This window comes from Tamandua tetradactyla, chromosome 18 (genome assembly GCF_023851605.1).
Source record: "Tamandua tetradactyla isolate mTamTet1 chromosome 18, mTamTet1.pri, whole genome shotgun sequence".
NCBI lineage: Eukaryota > Metazoa > Chordata > Mammalia > Pilosa > Myrmecophagidae > Tamandua > Tamandua tetradactyla.
In genome coordinates this window covers 66,700,491-66,726,189 of record NC_135344.1, presented here as the reverse complement: position 1 = coordinate 66,726,189, position 25,699 = coordinate 66,700,491, and the positions used below count along the sequence as shown (strand labels likewise).

At 36.6% G+C, this 25,699-nt stretch overlaps 1 protein-coding gene and 1 pseudogene across 1 annotated transcript in view; both read left to right on the top strand.

The window, feature by feature from the left end:
• Positions 1 to 25,699, top strand: part of LOC143662295 (uncharacterized) — a 161,878-nt gene that overhangs the window by 92,708 nt on the left and 43,471 nt on the right. The gene's annotated exons all lie outside the window — the stretch shown is intronic.
• The window catches only part of LOC143662770 (heterogeneous nuclear ribonucleoprotein D-like pseudogene), a 31,523-nt pseudogene continuing 10,307 nt past the window's right edge, over positions 4,484 to 25,699 (top strand).

Sequence of the window (25,699 nt, the reverse complement as noted above, 5' to 3'; positions counted from 1 at the left end):
TGAAAATATGAACTAGGTTTGTCTGATTTCAAAGCTCTTAACCACTATGCCCTTTCATTCATTCACTCATTAACTTACTCATTCATTCATTCCACAAATATTTAATGAGGATTTATTGAGGTGCTATGTACCACTCTAGGTGCTGCAGATGCAGGAATTAAGAAAGCCAAACATCCCTGTCTTTGTGAAGCTTAAAATATGGAAAAGTGTTCAACCTCAGCAGTAGTCAAAGAACTTGAAATTAAAACTATGTTACATGCTCAAAACAAAAAAAACTGGTATCAACATACATTTACTGACATTCTGATATATTTATTACAAAGTTATTTTAACAAACAGTATGGATATGGATATTAAATATCATAAAAATGTTCCTATCCTTTATTCCAAGAATCCCAAAGAAATACTCAAAATATACAATCATATTTACAAAGATATTCATTAGAGCGTCATTTGTCAAAGGAAAAAACAAAACTAAACCCCAAAGACGCTTATCAAGAGAGAGATTTTAAATATAAATTCTGATGTGGCCACTTATTCTTTATGTTATGTTTTGTTGTGTTATGCAACAATAAGGAAGTTCAAATGACCACTGTGCTAAGTAGAATACTGACCTCCCAAAGTTGTCCATGTCTGAATCCTGAAAACTGTAAATATGTTAGCTTACCTGCCAAGGGGGAATAAAAGTAGCAAATGGAATTAAGTTGCTAATCAACTCACCTCAAAATAAGGAGATTATCTGGGATTTCCTGATGGGCCCAATGTAATCATAAGAGTCTTTGACAGTGGAAGAAAGAAGCAGAAGAGTCAGTGTTGAGGTAATACGATGTGAAAAATATTTGACCAACTGGAGCTAGCTTTGAAGATGGAGGAAGCGGCCATGAGCCAAGGGATGCGGTGGCCTCTCAGAGCTGGAAAAGACAAAGAAACAGATGTTTCTATGAAGCCTCCAGAAAGGAATGCAGTGGTGCCAACACCTTGATTTTAGCTGAGTGAGGCCCATTTAGAACTTCTGACCAACAGAACTATACAAAAATAAGTTTATTAAGTCGTTAAGTTTATAGTAATTTGTTACAGCAGTACTAAGAATATCATACAATAGTCTTGGGTGGGAAAACTGCTAAAAAGGTGCTCCATGCTTCTAGGCTGCCTTCCAACTGAATCTTCAAAATGAGCCCACCATCCCCTTTGATAGGCACTGAATATCTAATAGGAGATGCTTACAAGAAGAGAGTTGGGTGAGAAGATGGCTTGCTCTTGGGCTCCAATTCTACCTTTGGCTAAATCTTCCACCTTCCTTCCTCTGCTGACACTATGCCTAGCTGGACAGAAAATTTGGCTTTTCAAATTCTGGAAGACTTCAAACAATCAGATATTCAACAATTTTGGATTTCCCTCTGGAGACAGAAAGGACATTTCTGAGGAAAGCTATTTGTTTTCTTCCCTCTTTTCTTTCAGATGGTCTTTCTTCAGCTAAACTTGTCTCTTGACTGTAGTTCCTTTTTGAAGGCTAAAGATGCAACCAACATCCTGAGTTTTTCCTACAAATGTTGTAAATGTTGCAGTCCTAAAATACAGTAAGCTTCAGTTTAACCCATAGTTCTGATACCATGGACCAAGGATTGCCAACATTCTTGCCACCGAAGTTAGAGAGAAGGACATGTAAATGGAGTCTGTCCGGTAGTAGGCTGCAATCAAGGCATATAACTTAGAGGGGAAAGACTGACTTTTTGCAGAGAAAACTCAGGAAAGTCAACTCTGGAAGGCAGATATTTGATCTGTTTATACAACAAACAGTGGGCAGTGGCCCCCAATCCTAGGACAGTGCCAAGCACATGGAAGGATTTCTCTAAAAAATAAATAAAAGGAAGTAAGATTTGAATCTTCACAGACTGGTTTCCCACGAAGGACCCATGCAAAGGTGTGTTGGCATGAAGACCTTTGGAATTCGGTTCCTTTGAGCTATTTGTTGTTTCCCCACCCCCTTCCCCCTACACAAGCATGTGTTGGGAGAAGACAGTGTGTTTTATTGAGATATCTTTGTTTTTGCACGGGCAGGTACTAGGAATCGAACCCAGGTCTCTAGCATGGCAGGCAAGAGTTCTGCCACCGAGCCACCATTGTACCATCCAGATAGTATGTTTTAAAATGCTGTCTTTGGGAGTAGTATGGACCAGAGAATTCTTTAGGAAGTTAGTAAAAATGGTAATTAGAATGATTATGTTGAAATACCCTTTGATTTTGTCCTTTGTGACGTTCACCAGATATTCCTTGCTCTCTCCTTTCCATAGTCACAGTAGCATTGCAGTTCTCCCTTCCCATTGAAGTTCATGTGTGTGTTAGCTGGATGTAATAGAAACTTTAAGAGCCAGTGAGCAGAGTCCCCAGTCTACAATCCATGGCTGCATAGGACAGCAAGGAACAAACCATTGTGCTATCAGCCACCATACCCCTTCACACCCGGTGTTCCATTTAATCCTCAATTTTACAAATGAGGTAAAACTCAGGCTTGTTCATACCAGTATAATTCTGAGGCTGTGCTTTCCAACACCACAGTATCAGTCACTTGGGACTTCTGTTGTAAGTGTAAAAGCCACCCCAGCTTCAAAGTCTAAGTCTGAAAAATAAATGGAAAAAATATCATGAGTGCATTTTTATATTGATTACATGGTGAAATAATATTTGGATCCATTGGTTTCAGTAAAATATATTATTAAAGTGAATTTCACCTCTTTATTTTTGCTTTTAAAAAACATAGCTACTAAAACTTTTAAATGATATACACAGCTTGCATTTGAGACTTGTGCCCCATTTCTATGGATAGCGTTGGTTTTACAGGTTGTAACATGAGGAACCAGAGATGGTTAATGCTTCTGACTGGAAATTTAGTGCTCTTTCTAACATACATTCCTTTTCTCCCAGAGCTAATTTGTCTGGTGAAGGTAGTTTGGCTGACCGCTCACGTAAATTTATTTATTCATGGATTCATAAAACAAATATTTATTGAATAGCTACTATATGCAAAGCTCTGCAGGAGGGCAGTATGATTTTGCTCTGCCCAGAATTCGTAGTCCAGCTGTAGACAAAGGACTTGTGCTTGAAAAACTGATTAATGGCCAAACTGAAAGTAAATGAGATTCCAGGACAAATGCTTTTCAGGAAGGGGAAATATGAACTGGGTTGGAGTAGTTGAAAAAAAATAATAAAAGCCTGCTTGAAGACCATACTACCACAGCTTTAAAATGCAATTCGCTTGCTGAACTTTCCTGAATAAACAATCCAGGTGAACCAGGCCAGTCTGTATGTTAACTCATTTCTACTGTGTACTTATTTATACTTAAAAAAAAAGAGTCAGTTCAAGGAGCATGATATATACAACGTACTCTCAACTGTTTAGAGCATAGATTGACAACTGGATGGACAGACAGAATGAAATGGCAAATGCAGTAAAATAAAAGTTGGTGAATCTTGTATCTGGGTGAGGGTATGTTTGGAGTTCTCTGTATGAGATGTTTTTTTCTTTTAATATCTTTATTGAGAAATCTTCATACACATATAGTCCATACATGAATACCATCAATGGCTCGTAATATCATTACCTAGTTGGGTATTCATCACCATGATCATTTTTAGAACATTTGCATCACTCCAGAAAAAGAAATAAAAAGAAAAAAGAAAAAACTCATACATCCTATATCCTTATCCCTTCCTGTCATTGACCACCAGTATTCTATATACCCAATTTTTACCCTTTATCTCCCCCTATTATTTATTTATTTTCATCATTTTTTCTTTTCACTCATCTATCCATACCCTGGATAAAAGGAGCTCCAGACACAAGGTTTTCACAATCACACAGTCACATTGTAAAAGTTATATTGTTATACAATCATCTTCAAGAATCAAGGCTACTGGAACACAGCTCAACGCTGTATGGATTTTGTATTTTTTTTTCAACTGTACTGTTAGCTTGAAATTATTTAAAAGGAAAACATTTATTAAAAAAATAAAAAAGACATCAGTCACTTTAAATGGCAAGTACTGAGAAAAAAAGACACTAAGGAATTCATTTGGTCTGTTTAGGCTTATTGAAATAACAATTTCGATGCTGTATCTCCCAAGTGAAAAGAGCTGGAAAATTCTCAAGTTTCATTCTTAAATGTGTGATTACCAAAAGGAAAATTAAAGGTGAAACTGTGAGCTGAAAAACCATGATCACATTTTCACTTCTAATGATTCATTGCTGATGTCAAATCCTTTGATATTCCTGTCTTTTCATTAAATCTTGCGTATCACAAGTCATTTTCTTTATTTTCTGTAAGCAAGTATTCTCTGCCAGTAACTCTCTCAGTTGTTCACGGACAACCTGCATCAAGTCACCTTTAGTTATCAGAAAGATTAGAGATAATTTAGCCCCACCTCAGATCTGCGGAATCAGAAGTTCAGAGTCTGTATTTTTACCAGGTGATTTCTGTGTACATTAATGTCGGAGAAGCGCTACAGCTGGTCTACGGTATAAATAGCTTGACATCTTGCATTTGCCCTGAAAGATGAGAGGGCGGGTGGACTAGGGGCTAGGATATATTGAAAAGCCTCCAACCCTCAAGGGAAATAGAAAGGATTATTCATAACTACTTGGTGCCAAAAAAATCTGGAATTTTAAAGCTATGGACTAATGCATCTTGCATTAGTGATTTAGCATGCAGGAAATCTCCCCAACTACACTACTGGGGGCACAAGGAGTCTTGGCATCCTTAAATAAACCCCCAAGTTGGGATTTTAAAGTTATCCAGGGCTTCTGATTTCCTTCTTTGTTAGTTGAAAGTAAGCAAAATGATTATATTCTTTTCCTTCTTCAAGGCTGGTGAGCATACCTGGTACTTTTTCTGAGTGACATAAATGAAATAGTGATTTGAGAAGGAGGTATTGAGCACATGATTCCAAAAAGCTGACTGGGGAATGACTGTTCCTTCTTGGCAAGAACAGAGAGCATATAGATGCAGCTATCGCACAATCCAGTGTCTTGTAGGCTCAGAGTCCTTTGGGTTCCAGAGATGGTTTGGATTCCCTTGAAACGGGGGTGCTGATTGAGTCTGGCCACTTCTATTTTTCAATCTTTTTTTTTTTTGTATGAAATTAATTTCAGATTTAAAGAAGTTGCAAAAACAGTGGAATTCCAGTGGTTACCCTTTACCCAGATTTGCCTGATGATAATATGTTATATAATCAGGATATATTATCAAAGCCAGGAGATTGAAATTTGTAGAATATAATTAACTATACCACAGATCTGGCCACCTTTATGTGGTATTTAAAAGAAACGGCACAGGAACAACCTCAGGAAATATCCTGGGATAAAGCACATACTGCAAAACATTGTGGTTTGACTTTGAACTCCATGGACTTCTGCAAAGGGGCAGCCTTAGTTTCCTATGGAAGGTGGCAGCACTCCCTTTTCCATGGTTCAGCCATGACATTGTCTTTGGCAGTGATTTACAGTTCAGTTTTTCCGAGGGCTGTAAACAAGTATTACAGAACCATCTGTTTATTTGTATTAAACTAGTTTTATTTACTAAAAGGCTGCATTTTGCCGCCATGCACTTAATAAATACCATTCTTTACATATCTGTGTTAAGTTTACAAAAACTTACATGCAGATTTCAGTATTTGTACCTTGCAATCAACCCAGGAAGTTAGGGTTGGTACTACAATACATATTCTATAAACAAGGAAAATGAGTCTCAGAGAGGTTTATTTCAGAGGTCTAAAGACTTAGACATAGGTTTCTCATTCTCTTGATCACCACATTACAATGTGTCTTTTATTTGTTCTACTCTCTGCATATATTGTTAGCATTTAGTCTTTATTTTTTTTTATTATGCGTATGTTTTTTTTGGAGGGAGCAGGACTTAAAAAGGGAATGTTACAAGTTTACTGTTCTAAGGCCATATAAATATCCAAACTAAGGCATTCAGTAAAAGATATCTTGACTCAAGAAAGGCTGATCAGGGCCATGGTGGCTCAGCAGGTAAGAATGCTTGCCTGCCATGCCTGAGGACCTGGGTTTGATTCCCAGTGCCTGCCCATGTAAAAAAAAAAAAAAAAAAAAAAAAAGGGAAGGCTGATCAGTCCAGAACACCTCTCTCAGCTGGGAAGATTATGCATATAGTTGCTTTTAAAAAATGTTTTATTTTCAAATACATGCAAATGTACACACAGTTATAAAAACAATACAAACCCAATACAGAGAATTCCAACATACTGCCCCCCCCACGAAATGCACCAATTTTAATATTTTGCCACATTTACGGTTTCATTTTCCTACCCTCTCTCTCTCTCTCTCTCTCTCTCCTTCCCTGCCTCTCTCTTTTTCTATCAATCCATTTTCTGAACACCTGTCTGTAGGTTGTACATATCATGCTACTTGAATACTTACCACTGTCATGTACATTTCCTAAGAACAAGGATATTCACTTAAGTAACCAAACCACCTTAAGGGCAGTTATCCAGTTTAAGAAATCTAACATTGAGATAAAGCTTATGGTCTATATTCCAATGTTTCCACATGTCCCAATTTTGTCCCTTTGAACCTTTATTCTGCTCTTGCTAAATTCCATCCAGGATCATGTATTCTGTTTAATTGTCATTGTCTCTGTAATTGCTCTTCCATTCTGTTTTTAATTGTGGGAACATATACAGGACATAAACTTTCCCATTTCAACCACCGCCAAGCGTACAACAGAATTAGTCACATTCACAATATTCGTACTCTCACCACCTCCCCAAATAGAAACTCTCTATATTAGGCATATACAATAGGCATTAACTCCCCATTTCTTCTGTCCCCAACCCTTGGCAACCTTTACTCTAATTTCTGTCTTTATGAGCTTGCACATTCTCTGATATTTTCTTTGTAGTTACCATGTGGATAATGGTATTACTGGATCATATGGCAATTCCAACTTAGCTTCCTGAGGAACTCCCAAACTGCCTTCCACAGCAGTTGTAACATTTTACATTCCCACCTAAAGTGGATAAGTGTGCCTCTTTCTCCACATTCTTTCCAGCACTTGTCGTTTTCTGTTTTTATTGATAATGGCCATTCTGGTGTTAGATGATATCTCATTGTGGTTTTGATTTGCATTTCCCTAATAGCCAGGGAAGTTGAGCATCTTTTCATGTGCTTTTTACCCATTTGTATTTCCTCTCCTGAGAAGTGTCTGTTCATGGCTTTTGCCCATTTTGTAATTGGGTTGTTTGTCTTTTTGTTGTTGAGTTGAACAATCTCTTTATATGTTCTGGATACTAGACCCTTATCTGATAGATTGTTTCCAAATATTGTCTCCCATTATGTAGGTTGTCTTTTTACTTTCTTGACAAAATTCTTTGTTACACAAAAGTGTTTAATTTTGAGGAGTTCCCATTTATCTATTTCTTTCTTCAATGCTCATGCTTTGGGTGTAAGATCTAGGAAACCACTTCCTACTATAAGATTTACAAGATATTTCCCTACATTTTCTTCTGAAAGTTTTATGGTCTTAGATCTAATGTTTAGGTATTTGATCCATTTTGAGTTAATTTTTGTATAGGGTGTGAGATATGGATCCTCTTTCATTCTTTTGCATGTGGATATCCAGCTCTCTAGACATCATTTATTTTTTTCTTTTTTTCAAAGACTTGCTATTTCCATTAAAAAATTTTTTTTAATAAAACCAATCAATATACAATATGAACATCCTTTTTTCATCACATAGTTGTACAGTCATCATCATGATCATTTCTTAGAACATTTGCATCAATTCAGAAAAAGAAATAGAAAAAAATTCATACATACCATACCTCTTACCCCTCCCTTTCATTGATCACTAGCATTTCAATCTACTAAATTTATTTTAACATATGTTCCCCTATTATTTCTTTATTTTTAATCCATATATTTTACTCATCTGTCCATAAGGTAGATAAAAGAAGCATTAGATACAAGGTTTTCACAGTCACACATAGACACCATTTATTGAAGAGACTGTTCTGTTCCAGGTGAGTTGGCTTGACTGCCTTATCAAAGATCAATTGTCCATAGATGAGAGGGTCTATATCTGAGCACTCTATTTGATTCCATTGGTCAGAATATCTGTCTTTATGCCAGTACCATGCTTTTTTTTTTTTTATCACTATAACTTCATAATGTGCCTTAAGTCAGGTAGTGTGAGATCTCTGACTTCATTTTTCTTTCTCAGGATATTTTTAGCAATTCGGGGCACTCTGCCCTTCCAAATAAATTTGGTTCTTGGTTTTTCTATTTCTGGAAAGTAAGTTTTGGGGATTTTAATTGGTATTGCATTGAATCTATAAGTCATTTTAGGTAGAATTGACATCTTAACTATATTTAGTCTTCTAATCCATGAATACGGTATGCTCTTCCATTTATTTAGGTCTTCTGTTATTTCTTTTAGCAATTTTAGTTTTCTTTGTATAGGTCTTTTGTATCCTTAGTTAAATTTATTCCTAAATATTTTATTCTTTTGATTGCAATTGTAAATGGAATTTTTTTCTTGAAATTTCCCCCTCAGATTGCTCATTACTAGTATATAGAAACTCTACAGATTTTTGAGTGTTGATCTTGTAACCTGCCACTTTGCTGTACTCATTTATCAGCTCTACTAGTTTTGCTGTGGATTTTTCAGGGTTTTCGACATATAGTATCATATCATCTGCAAACAGTGAGAGTTTTACTTCTTCCTTTCCAATTTTGAGGCCATATATATATATATATATATATATATATATATATATATATATATGTATATAGTCTAATTGCTCTGGCCAGAACTTCCAACACAATGCTAAATAACAATAGTGATAGTGGACATCCTTGTCTTATTCCTGATCTTAGGGAGAAAGTTTTCAGTTTTTCCCCATTCAGGATGATGTTAGCTGTGGGTTTTTCATATATTCCCTTTATCATGTTGAGGAAGTTCCCTTCTGTTCCTATCCTTTGAAGTGTTTTCAACAAGAAAAGATGTTGAATTTTGTCCAGTGACTTTTCTGCATCAATCAAGATGATCATGTGGTTTTTCTGCTTTGGTTTGTTTATATGGCAATTGTAAATAATGCTACTATAAACATTGGTGTGCAAATGTCCATTTGTGTCCTTGCCCTCATGTCCTCTGAGTAGGTACAAATACATGGAGGCTCAACAACACAGTGACAATTTCCTTCATTAGTTTTTTTTTCCTCCTTTTCCCTTCTCTTCTCCTGCGACACTCACAACCATATATTGATGTGCTTCATGTTGTCATTCAGTTCCCTGAGTCCCTGCTCATATTTTTCCATTCTTTTCCTTATGTTTTCTTTTGTTTGTCGGATTTCAGATGTCCCATTCTCCAGTTCACTAATCCTATCTTCTACTTTTTGAAATCTAACATTGTAGGTTTCCATTGTTTTTTTCATCTCTTCTCCTGTGCCTTCATTCCCATAAGTTCTGTGATTAGTTTTTTCAGACTTTTGATTTCTTGTTTTTGTTCATTCCTTGCCTTCTTTATATCCTTCCTCAATTCATTGATTTGATTTTTGTGAGGTTTTCCATGTCCATTCAAACACCCTGAATTAATTGTTTCAACCCCTGTATCTCATTCTGAATTGTTGGTTTGTTCCTATGACTGGGCCATATCTTCAATTTTCCTAGTATGATTTGTTATTTTTTGCTGGCCAGTCTAGGCATTTAATTTCCTTAATTAGTTTATTCTGGAGATTGTTTTCACTTCTTTTTAACCTAGGATTTTCTTGCTGGATGACTTTGTTGTCTGTCTGTTCTTTGACATTCAGTTCAGCTTATTCTAGACCTCTAGCTTAGGTTTTGTTTAACAGATCAGAATTTTTCAGTTCTTGTTTTCTTGTTTCTTGCCCTGCCTGAATGGTGCCTTTTTTCCCCCCTTAGGAGGGTCTACTTAGTTATTATAGAACCCAGCTGGATTTTCCCAGACCAAACTGGCCTCCTCTCAGGAGGAAAGAGTCACCTGCGTCAGATTTCCATGAGGGTGAGAACCAGCAGGTTGTGAGACTTTTCCATGGAGCCTTTGGACTCTGTGTGTTTTCTGTTCTGCCCAGTATGTGGCGCTTGTCTGCCTCTGGGTTGCACAAACATAAGGGATGCAATACCTTTAATTGCAGCAGACTCTCCCTGCTGGGGGTCTGGTTGAGACAGAGGAAAGGTTGTAGGCTGGCATTAAGTGCTTCAGTTTTTTTTTTTTTTTTGGGGGGGGGTGCATGGTCTGGGAATCGAACCCGGGTCTCCCACATGAAAGGTGGGCATTCTAACCACTAAACTACCCGTGCACCCCTAGTGCTGCAGTTTTCCAGACCCTGGGGTCTGAATTCCTTGAGGCAGGGATTCTACCTGAGCTGGGCCCCACCTCTCTTCTGGGAAAGGCACAGCCTCCAGACAAGCTCTCAGACAAGCATAATTCCACCCTTGCCTGGGGCAGTTGGAGCTTGAGAAGCCCTGCAGTTGTATCCAAAGAGCAATCAAGCCATAGAAACACAGCCACAAAAAGGAAAAGAAAAAAATTCCTTTTCAGAGCAGGACCCCCGTTCCTTGGGTTGCCAATCAAAAGCATTAGTGGGTATGTTGCTCTGTGTATCTTCAGGTCCTGTGTGCCCCCTCCTTTCATTCAGGGCCCAGACCCTTTCAAGTACTTGTGCTGTCTGATCAGCCTTTTTCTGTCAGCCTTGTGCCCTCTGAGCTGGGGCAAAAACCATCAACCTCAGCTTTTACTCAAGGTTCAGCTGACTGGGGGCCTAGTTTAGTAGTCAGAATTTGTTAATTAATTCCACAGTTGGAGTTTGGTTGAGCTCAGCCCCTTGCTGTTAGTAAAGTCTTTTTACTTTCCCCTCTGGGAGGCACCCTGTGGGGAAGGGGCCTTGGCCTCTGCCGGTTGGGGGACTCTCAGTTCTGGGTGGGATTGCAGCTGGTCCAGCTGGTCCAGACTGGTGTACACTGTGTGTCCAGTCACTGACGTGGCCCCAGCAGTTGTTTTGTACTCTTCCTGGCTATTTACTAGCTGCTTTAGAGGACTAACTAAATTCCACACCTCACTAAGCCACCGTCTGGGACCCCTCCCCCCATTCTTTTTAAACAGTTTTATTTGCACATCATTCAATCTAAAATAGATATGCCTTAGCCACCATAATCTATATGAAGAATTTTCCTTTTCTTCCACAAAGAATCCATATCCTTCCCCAATACCCCCCATTTGTTGATATTTAGTTTTTGGCCTAATGCCTCTGTTACATTCAATGAAAGCATATTATAATGTTACTGTTGGCCAAAACCCTAGCTTACATTGATCATAGTTTTCCCTGTTTATTGTCTATTTTCAACCCCTTACAATGTTGACATTCATTTGTTCTCTTCATGCAAAAACATTTTTATGTTTGTACATTTCCACTCTAGGCTTTCTTAAGTTATACCATCTCAGACTTTAGCCTCCATCTTTCCTTCTGGATTCATATGTGCCCCGAGCCCTTCTCCCTCAATCATACTCATATTTAGCTTCATTCAATGTACTTATATTATTGTACTGCAATCAGGTAGTATTGAGTTATCCATTTCTCAATTTTTACTGTCAATCCTGTTGCACAATCTGTATTCTTTCAGCACCAAAAGCCCAATCTCTACCCTATTTCTATCTCCTGATAGACTGTGTTCTTAACTTTAACTCTCAAAGTTCCCTTATTAATGTTAGTTCATATTAGTGAGACCACACAGTATTTGTCCTTTGGTTTCTGGCTAATTTCACTCAGCATAATGTGCTCAAGGTGCATCCATGTTGTTATATGCTTCATGACTTTATTCTGTCTTACAGCTGTGTAATTTTCCATCATATGTAAATACCACAGCTTGTTTAGCCACTCGTTCATTGACAGACATTTGTGCTGTTTTCATCTCTTGGCAATCATAAATAATGCTGCTAAAAGCATTGGTGTGCAAATGTCCGTTTGTGTCTTTGCCTTCAGTTTCTATTAATAAATACCTAATAATGAGATTGCTGGTTCATATGGCAATTCTATACTTAGCTTCCTGAGGAACAGCCAAACTGCCTTCCAGAGCAGTTGTACCATTTTACATTCCCACCAACAGTGGATAAATGTGCCTCTTTGTCCACATCCTCTCCAGCATTTGTCATTTTTTGTTTTTGTTTTGATGATGGTCATTCTAGTGGGTGTGAGATGATATCTCATTGAGGTTTTTGTTTGCATTTCCCTAATAGTCAGTGAAATTAAGCATCTTTTCATGTGCCTTTTAGCCTTTTGTATTTCCTCTTTTGAGAAGTGTGTGTTCATGGCTATTGCCCATTTTGTAATTGGGTTGTTCATCTTTTTGTTGTTGTGTTGAAGAATCTCTTTATATATTATGTATACTAAACTCTTATCTGATATGTGGTTCTCAAATATTGTCTCCCATTACATACGCTGCCTTTTTATTTTCCTGACAAAGTTCTTTGTTACACAAAAGTGCTTAATTTTGAGTTTTCATTTATCTATTTTTCTCTTCAATGCTTGTGCTTTGGGTGTAAGGTCTAGGAAACCACCACCTGTTGCAAGGCTTATAAGATATTTCCCTACATTTTCTTTTAAAAGTTTTAAGGTCTTAGCTTTAATGTTTAGGTCTTTGATCCATTTTGAGTTAATTTTTCTATAAGGTGTGAGATATGGATCCTCTTTTATTCTTTTGCAGATGGATATCCAGTTCTCTAAATACCACTTATTGAAGAGGCTGCTCTGTCCCTGTGGGTTAGCTTGACCGCCTTATCAAAGATCAATTGTCCACAGATGAGAGGGTCTATTTCTGAACACTCAATTAGATTCCATTTGTCAGGATATCTATCCTTATGCCAGTATCAATCTGTTTTGACCTCTATGGCTTCATAATGTGCTTTAAAGTCAGATAGTGTGAGATATCCAACTTCATTTTTCTTTCTCAAGATATTTTTAGCTATTTGGGGCACCCTACCTTTCCAAATAAATTTTGTTACTGGTTTTTCTATTTCTGAAAAGTAAGTTTTGGAGATTTTAATTGGTATTGCATTGAATCTACAAATCAGGTTGGGTAGAATTGACATCTTAACTATATTTAGTCTTTCAATCCATGAACATGGTATGCCCTTCCATCTATTTAGGTCTTCCATGATTTCTTTTACCAATTTCTTGTAGTTTTTGGCATTTAGGTCTTTTGTATCCTTAGTTAAATTTATACGTAAATATTTTATTCTTTTGGTTGCTATTCTAAATGGCATTTTTTCTTGATTTCTTCCTCAGGCACATCATTAGTATATAAGAACACTACTGGTTTTGGGGTGTTGCGCTTATACCCTGCCACCTCACTCTACTCATTTATTAGCTCTAGTAGCTTTGCTGTAGATTTTTTGAGATTTTTGGCATATAGTATCATGTCATCTGCAAATAGTGAGAATTTTACTTCTTTCTTTCTAATGTGGATGTGTTTTATTTCTTTTTCTTGTCTAATGCTCTGGCTAGAACTTCCAACACAATGTTGAATAACAATGATGACAGTGGACATCTTTGTTTTGTTCCTGATCTTAGAGGGAAGGCTTTCAGTCTTTCCCCAGTGAGGATGATTTTTGGCTGTAGTTTTTTTTTTTATATATATTCCCTTATCATGTTGAGGAAGTTCCCTTCTACTTCTATCCCTTGAAGTGTTTTCGTCAAGGAAGTATGTTGAATTTTGTCAAATGCCATTTCTGCATCAATCAATATGATCATGTGGTTTTTCTGCTTTGATTTATTGTTATGGTGTATTACATTAATCAATTTTCTTATGTTGAGCCAGCCTTGCATATCTAGAATGAATCCCACTTGGTTATGGTGTATAATTCTTTTGATGTGCTGCTGGATTCAATTTGCAAGTATTTTGTTGAGGATTTTTGCATCCATGTTCATTAAAGAGATTGGTCTGTAATTGTCTTTTGTTGTAGTATCTGTGTCTGGCTTTGGTATTAGGGTGACATGGCTCATAGAATGAGTTAGGTAGCTTTCCCTCCTCTTCAATTTTTTTGAAGTGTTTGAACAGGTTTGGTGCTAATTCTTTCTTGAATGTTTGGTAGAAGTCACATGTGAAGCTCTATGGTCCTGGAGTTTTCTTTTTGGGGAGCTTCTTGATGGCTGGTTCAACCTCTTTACTTGTGATTTGTTTGTTGAGCTCATCTATTTCTTTTCGAGTCAGTGTTGGTTGTGCATGCCTTTCTAGGATGTTGTCCATTTCATCTATGTTGCTTCTCTCTCTCTCTCTCTCAACTTACCTAATGTTCCATCAATTTTTTTTTTGAGTGCTTGGTCCAGGAATAGAACCCAGGTCTCCCCCATGATGTTCCATTGATTTTCTCTCAAAGAACCAACTTCTGGTTTTCTTGATTTTCTCAATTGTTCTCATATTCTCAATTTCATGTATTTCTACTATAATTTTCATTCATTCTTTTTTTTTTTTTTGCTTTGGGGTTAGTTTGCTGTTCTTTCTCTAGTTCTTCCAAGTGAACAGTTAATTCCTCAAGTTTTGCCCTTTCTTATTTTTTGATATAGGCATTTAAGGCAATAAATATCCCTCTCAGCACTACCTTTGCTGCATCCCATAAATTTTGATGTGTTGTGTTTTCATTTTCATTTTTTTCAAGATATTTACTGATTTATCTTCTCATTTCTTCCTTGACCCACTAGTTGTTTAAGAGTGTGTTCTGTAGTCTCCATATATTTGTGAATTTTCTGGTCCTCTGTCTATTATTGATTTCCAGTTTCATTCCATTATGGATGTCTGAAGATGCTTGGAGCCCTGAAGACAAAGCCATGAGATGCTATGCAAGTAAGAACCTGAAGAGAGGCAAGGGAAGCCACGAGATGAAAGCCAGCCCCAGAGAAGCAAATTAGTAATGCCCACAGAAATGGAGGCTGAAAGCCACAGATGCCAGGAGCAAGGGATCAGCAGATGCCAGCCACATGACTTCCCAGCTGACAGAGGTGTTGCAGACCTAACTGTTTTTCTTGAATTAAGGTATCTTTTTCTGGATACCTTAGTTTGGACATTTTTATAGGCTTAGAGCTGTAAACTTGCAATTTAATAAATTCCCTTTTTAAAAGCTGTTCCCTTTCTATTATTTCACATTCCAGGAGGCTTCACACTAAAGCATATGTCATATCTATTTTTTTTTCTTTTTACCTTTACTGATAGTCATCATTTCTATATTATTCTCCAGATCTTTCTCTCCTGTCTTTTCCTATCTGCCTATATGCTCTCTTTAGTATTTCTTATAGATCCAGTGACTTTTTGTCAGAAATTCTCTCAGTGACTTTTTGTCTGAAAATATTTTAATCTCCCCCTCATTTTTGAAGGACAATTTTTCTGGGTATAGAATTCTTGGTTGACAGTTTTTCTTTTTCAGAATCTTAAATATATCATACCACTGCCTTCTCCCTCCATGATTTCTGTTGAGAAATTCATACATAGTCCTAATGAGCTTCCCTTGTATGTGATGGTTTGCTTTTCTCTTGATGTTTTCAAAATTCTCTCTTTGTCTTTGACATTTAACAATCTGAATAGTAAGTGTCCTGGAGTATATCTATTTAGATCTATTATGTTTGGAATACACTGCACTTCTTGGATCTGTAATTTTATGTCTTTCATAAGAGATGAGAAATTTTCGGTCATTATTTCCTACATTGGTCTTTCTGTTCTTTTTCCTTACTCTTCTCTTTCTGGGACATCCACAAATGTATACTCATGTGCTTCATGTTGTCATTCAATTTCCTGAGACCCAGCTCCTATTTTTTCATTGTTTTCCCTATATTTTCTTTTGTGTGTCAGATTTCAGATGTCCTGTCCTCTAGTTCACTAATACTTTCTTCTGGCTTTTCAATTCTAATTTTCAATTTGAATTGGCTTTTCAATTGAAATTTTTCAATTTCAATTTCAATTGTTGTGGGGTTCTATTGTTTTTTTTCTTCTCTTTTGTTGTGTCTTTCATTCCTATAAGTTCTATGATTTGTTTTTTCAAACTTTCAAGTTCTTTTTTATGTTTGCCTATGCTGGTTTGAAATGATGTATGGACCCTAGAAAAGCCATGTTTTAATCCTAATCCCATTTTGTAAAGGTAGTTGCTTCTTCTAATCCCTTTTCAGTATTGTATGTTTGAAACTGTAATCGGATCATCTCCCTGGAGATGTAATTTAATCAAGAGTGGTTGTTAAGCTGGATTAGGTGATGACATGTCTCCACCCATTTAGGTTGGTATGTTTTTAGTAGTCAGAATATGTTCATTAATTCTGCAATTGGACCTTGGTGGAGCTAAGCCTTTACTAATGATAATGTCTGTTTCCTTTTCCCTCAGGGAACCAGCCTGCCATGCCCATCAGGGAGGGGTACCAGCCTTCATGGCTTGTGAGACTTACAGTTCTGTGTGGATCTCAGCCATTCTACCCATTCCAAACTAGTAGTGTACACTGTGTGTCTGGTCACTATTGTCCCCCCCCCCCCCCCAGAAGTTGTTTCACACTGTTCCTGGCTATTAAATAGCTGCTCTGGAGGATGAACTAAATTCCAAACCTCACTATGTTACCATTTTGCCCTGCCTCCCCCAGCAGTATGATTTTAATATGCCATAAAGTGGGACTATTTGGGTTTATCCTTTTGGTGTTCCTTAAATATATTGGATGTGCATATTCATGTCTTTCATAACAAATTTATCTCTGTGTATTCTCTCTGCCCTTTCTTTCTTTCTTCTCCTTTTAGGACTACCGCAATGCATATATTGGTAAACTTTATGATTTCCCAGAGGGTCTTCAGGCTCTGTTAACTTTTCTTTGCTCTTTCTTCTTTCTGCTCCTTAGATTGGATGATTTAAAATTGTTTTATCTTCATATTGTTCACAGATTCTTTCTTCTGCCAGCCCCAATCTGCTGTTGAACTTCTTTGGGGAATTTTAAATTTCTGTTACTGTGGTTTTCAGCTATGTTTGCCTCATTTTCATAATTTCTGTGTCACTGCTGATATTCTCTTTGGGTTTATCAGTTGCTTTCCTCATTTCCTCAATTGTTTGTTCATATTTTCATTTAACTCCTTGAGCATATTTAGTACATTTTTTTCTGCATATGTATTAGGAAGTATTAATATTTTAACATTTTTTATTGTGAATTATAATATACATACAAAAAATCAACAAATTTCAAAATACATTGAAACAAGGAGTTATATAACAGATTTCAAAGTTTGGAATGGGTTACAGTGCCACAATTTCTGGTTTGTCCTTCTGGTTTCTCCAAGACACTAGAGACTGAAAAGAAATATCAATATAATGATTCACATTTATCACAGGAGAGTGTGTGCTGATGAATTTCTAAGTTTGTGCGGTTTAAAAATTTTTTTGAGTGAAGGAAGGAAAAGCTGTATGCATTTCATTGCTGATTTCAGGTTTCTTTCAGATTACATTCAATTACATTCATTGGTCTGTATGTATACAATATGAAGAATGATCTGAAGTAATTGTTCTATATTTATATTTATCCACCACTCTTTGATTAAATAAAAAGGAAAATCAGGTAAAAAAATAATGATTCAGTAGTCATACTCATTTTTTAAATCCTAACTTCTCTGTTACAACTCCTCCTTTGATCCTTCTCTCAATCTTTAGGGATATTTGGGTTATGCCCATTCTAACTTATTTCATGTTGGAAATGGATATTTACAGTATGGTATGGGGAATGGAATCGGTTGATGTTCCTAGAGAGACTGGAACCTCTGAGTTTCAGGAATTACTGGTCTAGGAGCCATTTGAATGTTTGGGGTTTCTGAAAAGTACTTAGTGTGTATAATTTCTCTAGGATCTCAGAGCCCTGGGTGTTTTTTTCATATTAACGGAAATTGGTTAGGATTTGGCAAACTGTAGCAATTAACAATATCCAGCTGAAGCTTGCATAAGAGTATCCTCCAAAATAACCTCTTGACTCTATTTGAACTCTCTTAGCCACTGATACTTATTTTGTTACATTTATTTCCCCTTTTTTGGTCAGGAAGGCATTTTCACTCCCACAATGGCAGAGACAGGCTCATCCCTGGGAATCACATTCCATGTTGTCAGTGAGACTGTCACCCCTGAATGTCATGTCTCATGTTGGGGTAAAGTAATGATTTTACTTGCACAGTTGAGTTTAGAGAGAGAGAGGCCTAGAAGTAACTCTTAGGCATAGTTATAGGTAGGCTTACCTTCTCTGCTATAGAAATAAGTTTTGTAAGAACAAGACTCAAGAATAAGGGCTGGACCTATTAACTTGGGAGTCCCTAGTGTTTGAAAGAGTAGCAGGTGTTTCCCAGGTGGGAAAGTTTAATAGTTCCATATTTTTTCCCCAGTCGCTCAAGGGACTTTGCCAAATCTTTTAAATTATCTACCCAACACAGTCTGGAATGTAGCCACATATTATATTAAGCTATACAGAATCGCAATCCTTCATTCCCATTCTTGGCTCCATGTATTTGGGTTGTTTAAATGAACGATCCAGATAGGTTGAGTTTGATTGTATGCTACAGAAAATTTAGGTTTTGAACAAAATAAAGCTCTCTTCTTTTGGTCTCATGCAGTAGGTGAAGTTCTAAAATACAGACACTGTCATCTGTATTTTACAGATGTATTCTGATAAATTCTGTATTCTGATTTACCTTAATCCCAACTAGATCGGCTTCGTTCTTATCTCTAGTTGAAGACTGATCTCTTTTTTTGGTTTCTTTAACAGTTGATGTATGTAGCAATGATGACTTTCAGAGCTGCAGAACTCCAGCTCTGAGTCTTAGGTGTCAAGTTCCATGGTTATACACATATAGCACAGCATCTCAGAATCTAGAAATAACGCTTAAATCTTTGGAATAACTGTGACTGCTATAAGGGCTTACAATTGAGGCCCCAATTTTCTAAGTATTTTCTAAAAGACCATACAATATTGTCCTTTTGTTTTGTCTCATTTTGTACAACATAATGTCTTCAAGTTTCATTCACTTCATTCATGCCTCATGACTTCATTCCTTTCTGTAGCCATAAAATATTCCATCATCTATATACACAACAGTTTGCCCTTCTGCTTCTCAGTCATTGTACCCTTCAACCATCTCCATTCATTGGCCATCATGGATAACATCCAAAATAAAACATCCATGTCTCACAGTATCCTCATTTAGTTGTACGATCATCACCACTCTCAATTTTAGACAATTTTCACTGCTCCAAAGAGAAGAACAACAGCTAAACACACCCTCACCAAAGAGAAAATCCAAAACTCCCCTTAACTCCTGTCCCTTCCCACAAATTATTTACCCCTAGCAATGTTGTGGTACTGATGATGTCTTCCTGTTAAATACAGGCCCTATCATGCAATAGTAGTTTCTCCCCATGCACCTCTATTATTGACTCTTTGTACAAGATTCATACCTTTGAAGTAGTTCATGCAAGAACTTATTTATATTTGTAACATTAATTGCTGAGATACATAGCTCTAAACAACCTCTTTCAATCATAGTTACCTTTAATACAGAAATATCACTTATAAACCCACTAAAGAACTACCATCACGTCTATCCATTCCTATACATTTAAGTCCAACCTCATTAGGTAACTGTTCACCTACCTCAAGATTCTGTGTGTCTCTAGATCCACTATATTCTGCTCTATTAGACTCTGAGTTTACCTTTACCAGGGTCATATTAGAGAAATACTACAGTACCTATCCTTTTGTGTATGGCTTATTTCATTCAGTAATATGTCTTCAAGATTTATCTATGTTGTTATATGCTTCAAGACCTCATTTCATCTTATTGCTGCATAATATTCCATTATGTTTATTAACATTTTGTTTATCCACTCATCTGTTGATGGGTACTTAGACTGTTTCCTTCTCTTGGCAATTATGAATAACACCGCTATGAACATCAATGTGCAAATATCTGTTCCTTTCACTGCTTTCAGCTCTTCTGGGTATATACAAAATTGTGGTATTGTTGGGTAATAGGGCAACTCAATATTCAATTTTCTGAGGAACCACCAAACTGTCTTCCACAGCAGCTGAATTTAGTACCATTTTTAAAATCTTTATCTGGTGTGTCCAGGGTCTGATACTTTATTCTTCTCCTTTGCTTAGACCATCACTTACTGTTTCTTGTATGTTTTGTAGTCTAGACGTCTTGATATTTTAATGTATTATGTTGGACTTTAAACTCTAAGATATTTGTTCCTTCAGATTTATCCATAAGTATTATGAAAGAGCTTTTCTTGAATACCAGGAGCTAACTAAGTAAAAAAAGAAAGAAAAGGAAAGAATAAGAAGAATGAAGAATAAAAATGAAAAAAGGAAAGAAAACATTTTCCCTAGTCTTTGCAGATTGACCCATGCAAACACTCTATTTCAGGGCATATGCATACAAACAGTTTAGAGAATAGCTCTGAACCAAAGCTTAGGGCCTCCATGCTCCTTCCTACACATACATCTTTTCTTGCATCTGCACATGTGGCCTTAGGAATTTCCCCATTTACAGGGATACCAATGTCCCATCTTCCCTAGGAAGCAGTAGCCTCACGGTCCCAGGCACTGCACTCTATGTCGTTCTATCAGCTATCCCTTGCCCAGGCAGCACAACTTAACTGTTCTCCCACAGCATTCTATAGGAGAGCTCTGCGAGCCCCTTTCTACATACAGTGTAAGTTCCGAAACAGCAAGTCCCTTACGGTACTACCAGGCAGATTGGACAAGCTGTGCACACTCCCAATATGTGCACAAGGGTTACTCTGCTCTCCCTGGTACCAGGATGCAGGATTCACACTGGGAACATGACCCAGCTCTTTGCTGAGTCCACAAGGGGAGGGGTGGGGCCATCCAGAGCACCCAAAAATCCTACCATTTTAAAGTAACTTTTCCTTGATTTGGTGCTTGCCCTGTTACTCTAGGCTTTTAACAGTTTTCTGGAGCTTTGAGAAATTGTTTCTTCCAGTTCTTACCGTTTGTTCAAAGCTTCTCTGGGGGAGGATGGAACCCTGAAGTGTGTCACTCTATCTTGATTGGGGTAGGACTGCATATAGTTTTAAAGGATCAAATGATTCTGGAAGATTTCTTGTGGAAAAGAGCGGTCCCCTGCACTGCCCTCCCATCCAAGCCCTGTTACCAGTGGCTAGCAGTTAACACTCTCACACTGTAGCTGTGACCTTTGGTGTTTATCCTCACATCTCAACATGCTTACACTGCTGTTTCTTGATTTTACCATTTTTGGCAGTATCTATTGACTTTTTTCCACCGAAAAGTTGAGGATATGGTTTCTTTTCATTGCCTCTGCCCTTGCCCCCTTCACATACAACTATTACCTGACACCCCCATAGTCCTGCTCTAGGTGGACCATAATTCTGGTTACATCAGTATTCAGTGATGATTTTTTAATGACTCTGTAAGTTCTGGTCACTGCTGAATAGCTGAGCCAAACAGTATACTGTGATTGCTTTTCCTCTACTGCTTAACCTTGTATTTTCCTGGAGTTAATAATTGCCAAGTTATTCCCCTTTGCTTAGTTTTCCAGGCAACTTATTTATAACTATATTTTCCCCACTTGCCTAACTCTCCTCTCAGTACACCTGATTTTCTATTAGTTTCACCTTGGAATCACCTTTCCCTGAGGCCTCTGACCTACTCCTTTGGGACTGCTTATTCTCTAGGTTTGCAATCTGGTTTTCATCCTGGGTCTTCCTTCCCCTTTCTCCTAGGAATTCTTTTCACATTTTTCTTTTGCTGGATGCCCTGAATTCAGTGCTTTCTTACTAGGTTCACTCTCTCATTTTGGTGGAGTACTTCCTCTATTTTTTTCCTGGGAATGGGTACATGGAAATACAACTTTTGAGACTTGCATATCCGGAGATATCTTTATTCTAGTCCTATATTCAACTGACAGTTTGTCAAATATAAATATTTTCCTCAGAATTTTTGTATTATCCCATTTTCTTCACTTACAAGGTGATTATTAAGTCATATGGAACATTATACTAAATTAAATAAGCCAGGCACAAAGGGTCAGGTATTATATGATTACACCTACATGAAATGTCTAAAATAAGCAAGTTCATAGAGACAGAAAGTAGATTAGAAATTGGGGAGAGGGGGAATAAGGAATTATTGCTTAATGGGCACAGAGTTTCTGTTTAGGGTGATGAAAAAGTTTTGTTAAGGGATGGTGGTAAGGAAAGTACAACATTGTAAATTGTACACTTAAAATTGGTTAAAATTGCAAATTTTATGGAATATATACATGTTATCACAATAAAAAAATTACTAAAAAAATAAAAAAGACAAGGAAAATAAGAAAGACAAAATTTTGAGCCATTCTAAAATACGATTCCTTTATGAGAAATCAGTTTCTTCCTTTCAGGAAATTTTAAAGATCTTCCTCTTCTCCCTCATTTCACAATGACAAACCCTAGAATATCCCTATTTTTATCCATTGCTCTGGATATTTGGTGATCCTTTTCCATCTGAAAACTCTAGTACATCAGTTTCAGGAAATGTTCTTGAATTATTTCTTCGTTGTTTTCTCTCTCCATTTGTTCCATTTTGTCTTCTTTTTTTCAAACTCAGTAATTTGTTGGACAACCTGGATTGATTCTCCAGTTATTTATGAACCTCTTCTCTTCCTTCTCTACATCTTTTTTCCCCCCTACTTTCTGAGAAACTTCTTAAATTTTATCTCTAGTAATTTGTTTTAAAATTTTTTCTCATTGATTTAAAGGAATGTTGTTCAGGTGGCAGTCACAGCAAGGCTGTCATTCCCTGAGCCATGGCTGCTCGCGGTGTCATCCCTTCAATTGGGTTATGTGCATCATTGATAACATGTGTGAAGAAATGTAGCTCAAGGAGGAAAGATGCCAAATCCCTTGGAATAGGTGAAAGAACTTTCAAAGCAACGAGAAGCTGGTGTGACCAATTTGTGCATTCTGCAGGATTGTTATCAGAGTATTGAACCTCTGCTTGTCAGAAACTTCCTCCTGACTTTGAACAGATGTTTCATGACATCCAGTAATGTGTGATTCAATTCAGAAAAGAGGATACTATGATTTCAGGCAAATAAAAAGTGCTGCTTTGAGAATTTGAGCAATGGGTGTCAGTAGCTTCAGGAAAAATCCCTGAGACAGTAGAAAAGTAATTGGCTAAGAAATCACACATGATCAGTACTCTAATTAGCATGTAGAAATATGTGAAATTGGGAAAAAAGAATATCCATGATTTGGAGCTGGGAAGTGGTTCCCAAAGACACAGATTCTGATGCAAAGTGGTTAAGGATTTTTTTTTAGTAATATATTTTGCTTATATTTTCATTTATATATGTGCACAATGATGATATATGATGAAATGATCTCAAGCAATGTTAAAAGAGTTCCTCAAAAGGCAAAAATAAAAATTCTAAGTGTAAAAAAGCTATTTAGCTCTTTTTTTCTTTCTTCACAGTCCAGAAGAGAATGGTGTGTCCTATAGTTGATAGCATCTTAATATGGATATTTTAAATTTCTAAGAGCTGTTTTTTTTCTGAATTTTTCTTTTAAGTAATATCCTGTTCTTGTTTCATAGGTGAAGTATTTGGTCATCTCTTTTTTTTTTTTTTATTAATTAATGGAAAAAAAGAAATTAACCCAACATTTAGAAATCATACCATTCTACATATGCAATCAGTAATTCTTAACATCATCACATAGATGCATGATCATCGTTTCTTAGTACATTTGCATCGGTTTAGAGGAACTAGCAACACAACAGAAAAAGATATAGAATGTTAATATAGAGAAAAAAATAAAAGTAATAATAATAGTAAAAAAAACAAAAAAAACAAAAACCTATAGCTCAGATGCAGCTTCATTCAGTGTCTTAACATGATTACTTTACAATTAGGTATTATTGTGCTGTCCATTTTTGAGTTTTTGTATCTAGTCCTATTGCACAGTCTGTATCCCTTCAGCTCCAATTACCCATTATCTTACCCTGTTTCTAACTCCTGCTGGACTCTGTTACCAATGACATATTCCAAGTTTATTCTCGAATGTCGGTTCACATCAGTGGGACCATACAGTATTTGTCCTTTAGTTTTTGGCTAGACTCACTCAGCATAATGTTCTCTAGGTCCATCCATGTTATTACATGCTTCATAAGTTTATCCTGTCTTAAAACTGCATAATATTCCATCGTATGTATATACCACAGTTTGTTTAGCCACTCGTCTGTTGATGGACATTTTGGCTGTTTCCATCTCTTTGCAATTGTAAATAATGCTGCTATAAACATTGGTGTACAAATGTCCATTTGTGTCTTTGCCCTTAAGTCCTTTGAGTAGATACCCAGCAATGGTATTGCTGGGTCGTATGGCAATTCTATATTCGGCTTTTTGAGGAACCGCCAAACTGCCTTCCACAGTGGTTGCAACATTTGACATTCCCACCAACAGTGGATAAGTGTGCCTCTTTCACCGCATCCTCTCCAGCACTTGTCATTTTCTGTTTTGTTGATAATGGCCATTCTGGTGGGTGTGAGATGATATCTCATTGTGGTTTTGATTTGCATTTCTCTAATGGCCAGGGACACTGAGCATCTCTTCATGTGCCTTTTGGCCATTTGTATTTCCTCTTCTGAGAGGTGTCTGTTCAAGTCTTTTTCCCATTTTGTAATTGGGTTGGCTGTCTTTTTGTTGTTGAGTTGAACAATCTCTTTATAAATTCTGGATACTAGATCTTTATCTGATATGTCATTTCCGAATATTGTCTCCCATTGTGTAGGCTGTCTTTCTACTTTCTTTTTTTTTTTTATTAATTAAAAAAAGAATTAACAAAACAATTAGAAATCGTTCCAATCTACATGTACAATCAGTAATTCTTAATAACATCACATAGTTGCATATTCATCATTTCTTAGTACATTTGCATTGATTTAGAAAAAGAAATAAAAAGACAACAGAATAAGAATTAAAACAATAATAGAAAGAAAAAAAAAACAAAAACAAAAACAAAAAACCTATACCTCACATGCAGCTTCATTCAGTGTTTTAACATAATTGCATTACAATTGGGTAGTATTGTGCTGTCCATTTCTGAGTTTTAATATCCAGTCCCGTTGTACAGTCTGTATCCCTTCAGCTCCAATTATCCCTTCTCTTTTTTTTTTTTTAATTAACGGAAAAAAAGAAATTAACCCAACATTTAGAGATCATACCATTCTACATATGCAATCATTAATTCTTAACATCATCACATAGATGCATGATCATCATTTCTTAGTACATTTGCATTGGTTTAGAAGAACTAGCAACATAACCGAAAAAGATATAGAATGTTAATATAGAGAAAAAAATAAAAGTAATAATAGTAAAATCAAAACAAAACAAAACAAAAAAAACAAAAACCTATAGCTCAGATGCAGCTTCATTCAGTGTTTTAACATGATTACTTTACAATTAGGTATTATTGTGCTGTCCATTTTTGAGTTTTTGTATCTAGTCCTGTTACACCGTCTGTATCCCTTCAACTCCAATTGGCCATTATCTTACCCTGTTTCTACCTCCTGCTGGACTCTGTTATCAAGGACATATTCCAAATTTATTCTCGAATGTCTGTTCACATCAGTGGGACCATACAGTATT